This window comes from Engystomops pustulosus, chromosome 5 (genome assembly GCF_040894005.1).
Source record: "Engystomops pustulosus chromosome 5, aEngPut4.maternal, whole genome shotgun sequence".
Taxonomy (NCBI): domain Eukaryota; kingdom Metazoa; phylum Chordata; class Amphibia; order Anura; family Leptodactylidae; genus Engystomops; species Engystomops pustulosus.
Genome location: NC_092415.1, coordinates 104,162,966 through 104,170,583, shown reverse-complemented (window position 1 = coordinate 104,170,583; position 7,618 = coordinate 104,162,966).

Genomic DNA, 7,618 nt, shown 5'->3' with positions numbered 1-7,618 from the left:
TACAATATCTCCATGATCATAAAGCCGAGTTGTCATTTGGAGTAAACAGTAAAAGCCTTAAAAACAGGACCGTAAAGAATGTTGCAAATGTGTTTTTTTTGTCAATTTTACCACATTTGGAATTTTTTCCAGCTTTCCAATACATGGCATTGTATATTGTATATTTTTTTCTGAAGAAAAAAGCCCTTATTAAGCTCTGTACCCAGAAACATAAAAAAGTTATGGAATTTTGAAAGTATAGAGTAAAAAATTGAAACACAAAAGCAGAAAGGGTTTTGTGCATAAGTGGTTAATAAAATGTGACATCATTTTTGGAATACACAGCTATTTGATTCTGGTATCCATTGTTATCCATTTGTCCCTGTTCTGGTATTTAGAGTCTAGGACCTCATCATCACCCCCTTGATTCTTCCACCAATGAGCCCTCTCCGCTGTCCTTCTTTTCCAACTGCACATCATATAATCCCACAGCTGTTGGCAGTTTTGTTTCATTGCTATCGTAGGTCTCTTCTGATGTTCCAATGCCCACACTCTAATCCTACAATAAAAATTCTTGGGAATCCTGCAACACTATGTCTGGGGCAAGGGCAGGTGGATGGGCCACAGATTCCCAGCGAGAAGAGTCATCAAACAGCATGACTGACTACTCCATGAATTGTGGCTGAAACGGGGAGTGAGGTGGCTTTGAAGGGGAGTGAGGTGGATGTCTCTGCACTTCCAGTTGAGTATGAGCATGGCAAAGATAATCCCATGGAAGTTGCCATGTAATTGACCAATGCCTCAAGTTTGTGTGGCCTATTGGTCCTTACCAGTACACACACCGCACACCCTGGCACCCACTTGCACCAGAGGAACTTGGAGCAGTCAGACATAGAACATGTCCTCTCTCTCCAGCACCAGCTCCATCTACTACCACGAGGAGCAGCATAATCGTCTCTGTCCCTTAATTGCTGTTTTTCGCATTTTAAAAGACATGTAGTACTAAACAATACTGTGACAGAACCTTTGTAATCAAGGTATTACTGTACGCTAATTACTGACATCAAAACTTTTATGATCCACACATAAAATTGCAATATTCTCTGACAACACAATTTTTCTAAACTACTTATAGAAGCGCAATATTCTTCTGAACCACGTACTAGTGTGCGCTGTTTTCACTGACCACACTTTTCTGTAGCACGTGAGTATTAAATCGCAATATTTTCTGACAACAGGGCTATTCTGAATAAAATAGAAAAGTGCAATGTCTCTGACAACGAGACTTTTCCGAAATATGTATAAAAGCACAATATTCTCTGGCAAGAGGACTTTTCTGAACTACATATAAAAGCGCAATATTCTCTGACAGGAGAAACTTTGCAAATAAGCTATGATGGATAATTTTTCTGTGTCTGAATACTAGACTGAATAATAATAATAATTCCTTCATTTATATAGCACACACAGATTACGCAGCGCTACACAGAGCTTGCCAAATTGTCCCTGTCCCCAATGGGGCTCACAATCTAATCAACCTACCATTATGTTTTTGGAGTATGGGATGAAATCAGAGGACCTGGAGAAAACCCATGCAAACACTGAGAGAACATACAAACTCTTTGCAGATGGTCACAGGTCCCCAGTGCTGCAAGGCTGTAATGCTGCTAACCACTAAGCTAACCACTAAGCCACTGTGCTGCCCTAGACTGAGACAGAATCTTCAATATCTTGCTGATGATGCAGTACATGCTAATAATCAGATCTGATCTTTGCACATATTGCTGTATAAGTAAAAATATCCCTGCACTGATGCAATTCTTCACAATGCCCTTATAAGGGCAATTATTTCAGATTTCCACCTGTCCCTAATAATAGGAGGCTCTTCTATTCACAAGTCCCTGCCTAGTTGACTACAATATGATGAGTAGCAGGCTCTCCTTAGCCGTCTCCTGTGTGTAATGGCATGTGGATGTGGGAATCTACTCTTATACTGCAGAGTCACATGTCCAGACCAGCCAATCACAGGTATGCCTACAGAGGACCTACCTGTGGTTGCTAAGGGTCTCAAAGCTGCTTTAGCAGTCAATTGAGAAGCTTCATATGTTTTTCCAAACAAAGACCCAGATCCCAGTCTATACCTCATTGCTGTTTTTCTCACTTAGACTATACCATCATGGCCCCCCCCCCCCCGCCTTCTCATAAAGCATGCGATCCAGTGTCCTTTTCCTTCTCACATAGCTAGCACCCCTTTTTAATGACACATGACCGTAATCACTCATCATTCTACTGTCTATACAGCCAGCAGCCACATCCTCCTATTTCTCCTTATGCAGCCTGCAGGACAGGTCCTGCCGCTGGGAAGAAATAACATACACATTGATATACATTTTATTATTTCTTCCTGGGTGGCAGGACTTTTGATTACATCATCACAAATTCTAGAGGTTAATTCAATGTGCTTACTAGATAAATGTTGCATTGTGTTTTTGCCATGAAAACATAACAAAAACATGTCCCTTTCCTCCCAGTTTACCCTCCTTTCAGTCCAGAAAGCAGTTAGCCAAAAAACATTTACCTGTGTGAAAATAATTTTCCATAAATGTAGCCATGTTGTCCCTTTGAATTAAGTTAGTTGTCCTCTAAAACGGACACCCCTGCACTCTGGCACCCATGGCCATGCATGTGCTATTAAGCTCTGTCTGACCACCTGGATTCTGCATTCATTACCACAGGACGGCTGTGGGACATTCAGTAAATCCCAGCCATAACCAATGCAAAAGCTATTTGTTTCTTTTGTCCCTCCAATAGAGGTGATTGTATCAAAGGAGAACAATCTAATTTCTAAGGTATCATATAGATACATTCATTGGAAATTATCTTCACATATGAAAATTTTTAATAACATCCAAGTAAAGAAATGTACAGGGAAGTAACTTGAAGGGGTGCAGAGGTTGCGGTCGCATCAGTGCCCAAGTGGTTTAGGGGGCCCTTATGGTGTCACTTTCCCATATGAGAAGATTGGGGCTCATTTACTAAGGGTCTGAATCGCGCATTTTTGTCGGGTTTCCCGAATTTTCCGATTTTGCCGATTTTGCAGAAATCGGGGGGGGGGGGGGGGCGTGGCCGTCAGAAAACCCGGCGGATTCGGAAAAACCACGGAATTTAAAAAATTATTTGTATCGCAAGAATAGCACTCACATACACCGAGACGGAGAAGGTGAACTCCGGCGGACTTCAGCGCAGCAGCGACACCTAGTGGACATCGGGCGCACGACCTTAGTGAATCCCGGCAGAACCCGAATCAGCGTCGGAGAACGCACCGCGGGATCACGAATGGACCAGGGTAAGTAAATCTGCCCCACTATTCCTATAAAACATACATTATAGTCGGGGGCCTGGCACAGACTTTTCAGTGGTGCTCTATCAGCTTCTTGTTACGCCACTGGAAAATCATATATACTTAACTGATTAATTAAATTAAATGTTAATGCCCAGATGAGAATGTCCTTTTAACCGGTTCGCGACCACCCGCCGTGTATTCACGGCGGCGGTCGCGTTCCGATGCATGGAGAGGGCTCGCGGGCCGAGCCCTCTCCATAGCCGGTAAGTCTCTGCTGCATATTGCAGCAAAGGCTTACCGGTAACACCTGCGATCGGTGCCGGCACTGATCGCGGGTGTTTTCTTGCTGATCTCTGCAAACAGATGGCGGTGCATGGGCGCCGCCATCTTTCCGAGGATCGCGCTCCCCGCGACGTCATCGGGGAGCGGCGATCCGTCGCCATGGTAGCTTCGGGTCTCACGAAGACCCGAAGCTACTTCGGGTTAACCCATTCATTACAATGTGCTATCATCACATTGTAATGTATGAGGAGTAAAATCCCCATATACTGCCATACTGTAGTATGGCAGTATATGGTAGGATCGATCAGACAACCTAGGGTTAAAGTACCCTAGGGATTCTGAAAAATAGCAAAAATAAAAATAAAAAAAAAGTTAAAAAAAATTATAATAAAAAAACCTAAAAATTCTAATCACCGCCCTTTCCCTAGAACTCATAAAATATAAATAAACAGTAAAAATCATAAACACATTAGGTATCGCCGCGTCCGAAAATGCCCGATCTATCAAAATATGATAACGGTTTTTCACTGCGTTTAACCCCGTAAAGGAAAATCGCGTCCAACTGGCACTTTTTTGCCATTTAAAAAAAAATTAAAAATTCTATAAAAAGTGATCAAAAGGTCGTACAGTCCTAAAAATAATATAATTGAAAACATCATCAAAAGTCGCAAAAGATGACACCACCCTCAACTCCATACAACGAAGTATGGAAAAGTTATAAGCACAAGAAAACGGCAAAATAAAAAAAAAATTTTTGTTCATGAGGTTTTAATTTTTGTAAATGTATGAAAACATTATAAAACCTATACAAATTTGGTATCCCTGTAATCGTACTGACCCAAAGAATAAATTAGATGCGTCATTTGTGGCGTGAAGTGAAAGCCGTAATATCCAAGCCCACAAGAATACGACACAAATGCGTTTTTTCACCATTTTCACTGCATTTGGAATTTTTTTCCCGCTTCCCAGTACATGGCATGTAATATTCATGCGATCACTATGAAGTGCAATTTGTTACGCAAAAAACGAGCCATCACATAGCTTTTTACGTGTAAAAATAAAAAAGTTATAGATTTTTGAAGGTGGGAAGTGAAAAATGGAAATGAAAAAACGGGAAAGGGCCCGGTCCTTAACCGGTTAAAGGAAACCTACCACAAGGAATCTATTATCAGAAGATAGTTTTACTACCCAAATGAATTACTAACTAACATTTCCCATATGTTTGCTTTATGTTTTCATCATTTGTAAAATGTATGGATATTGTATTTTTTTGCCACACAGTTTACAGGAGATTTCAGAATTAACTTTTTGGGGGGTTATTTTTTTGTTTTTATTGAGTTTTTAAATATATTATATTACAAAGCCCTATAAATCACCCATTATCAAATCTACACCCATCAAACTATTAAAAACAGCTTTGAGGAAGATTGTTAACCCTTTGAGATCTTTATAGTATTTAAAACAAAATGAAGGTGAAATTTAGAATCGTCTATTTTGTTGGCAATGCGTTTATTTATCCCCAAAATGTACTCATTCACACTTACAAGATAAAAACAGAAAACCCCACTAAAACTTTGTTATGCAATTTCTCCAGAGAAACCCCACATGTGGACATTACTTGTTGCATGGGTGTACTGCATGGGTGCACCCCTTTTCTGGGGTGGTCATGTCCTATTGTTTTTTGTGTGTGGGGGGGTGGAGTAGAAAAAACATCAACACTTTTATTTTTTGGTCTATAGAGCTGGTTCAGAGCTTGTTTTTTTTCAAAAATATCATTTTGATATAGATCAGTTTTTTATTGCTTTTATTGCATTTTATGTGCAACAAGTAAAAATCAGAATTGTGCAGGCTCAATAATTATTTTTTTTTATTGTATCGGTCATTATGGATGTGGCAATACTATATACAGTATGTGGGGTTTGTATGGTGATTTTCACTTTTTATGCTATGTATCACATTTATATGTGTAGGGGCATTTTTTATTTATTATCTTATCTTTTATTGCTTTTTTAATTGTCCCACTATGGGGAAGGAACAAGCAGTTGTCTGAGTGCCTGACAGAGTGCCGGTAAGGTGCTGTCTGTAACAGGATCTTACAGACATTTACTATGGACTTCCCTGGACTCTTAGATGAGACCCTGGGGCTGGCAGAGCATCGATTGTCACCCCCAAGAATGCTGTGGGAGGTTCCAATAGTGGGGGGATTCCCTGGCAGGTATTTAAATGTTTAAAGGAGGTGTCAATTTTAATTTATTTGGTTTGTGTAATGAAAAGTTATACAATTTTCCAATACACTTTCTATACTTTCTTCCTTGTGGTTTTCTAGATCTCTGCTTGCTGTCCTGCTACAGAAAGCTTCTATGTTTACTTCCAGTGGATAGAAATCAGTCCATGTCATGTGATTGAAACACAGGTGCATGAGTTGTTATTATCACACAGATGAGATATAGAAAACCATGATGAATTGATACAGAACATATAACTTTTCCTTACACAAATCATATCAATTATTTGCTGAAGGTGGACAACCCATTTAAATATTACTATTTTGATCAAGTAACTTGCGTGAGATATGTCTTTTTAAAAAAAAAACAAATGATTATATTAAAATAAACATTGGTAAACATCAAGTAACTTGTGTGAGATATGTTTTTAACCCCTTAAGGACGGAGGGTTTTTCGGCTAATTTCTCGCTCTCCAACTTCAAAAATCCATAACTTTTTCATTTTTACGTGTACAGACCTGTGTGAGGGCTTATTTTGTGCGAAACAAATTTTACTTTCCCGTAATGTTATTTATTTTAACATGCCGTGTACTGCGAAGCTGAAAAAAAATTCCAAATGTGGAAAAATTTAAAAAAAACCGCACGTGCATCACGTTCTTGTGGGCTCAGTTTTTACGACTTTCACTCTTCGCTCCAAATAACACACCTACTTTATTCTTTGGTTCGGTGCGATCGCGGTGATACCAAATTTATATAGGTTTTATTGTGTTTTAATACATTTTCAAAAATTAAACGAATGTGTACAAAAAAGAAAAAAAATTTTTTGCCATCTTCTGACGCTAATAACTTTTTCATACTTTGGCGCACGGAAATGTGTGAGGGGTCATTTTTTGCGAAATGAGGCGACGTTTTCATTGCTACCATTTTGAGGTCTGTGCAACATTTTGATCATTTTTTATTTCATTTTTTATGTTATGTAAAAAGGTGTAAAAGTCGCATTTCGGACATTTGGGCGCCATTTCCCGCCTCGGAGCTCACCGCCGGCCGTAACCGTTTTTATATTTTGATAGATCGGGCATTTTGGGACGCGGCGATACCTAATATGTCTGTGATTTTTACTGTTTGTTATGTTTTATATCCGTTCTAGGGAAAGGGGGGTGATTTGAACTTTTAATATTTTATTAATTTTTTTTATTTTTTAAACTTTTTTTTTTCTTTTTTTTTTCACTATTTTTTAGACCATCTAGGGTACATTAACCCTAGATGATCAGATCGCTCCTACCATATACTGCAATACTACAGTATTGCAATATATGGCGTTTTTGCAGGTCTTACATTACAATGAGCCACTGGCTCATTGTAACGAACCTGCATAAACCATGTAGCCTCGTGTCAAGAGAAGACCCGAGGCTACCATGGTAACCGATCGCCGCCCCCCGATGACGTTCGGGGGCGTGGCGATCGAAAAAAAGATGGCGGCGCCCGCGCGCCGCCGTCTTTTAAACGCCGCCCGCAACTTTGCGGGCGGCGTTTAGAGGGTTAATAGCCGCGATCGGTGCAAGCACCGACCGTGGTTATTAGCGGTGGGGGTTTTGTGCAAAATGCAAAAACCCCCACCTCTGTATGAAGAGGACTCAGCCCGTGAGCCCTCTTCATACATCCCTTATACCTCTGCGCCGTAGAGCTACGGCGCAGAGCGTTAAGGGGTTAAAAAAATGATTATAATAAAATAAACATTGGTATCTTTTGGTAATTTTGACTTCATTCTATTTTTGGTATCAAACGGAGGG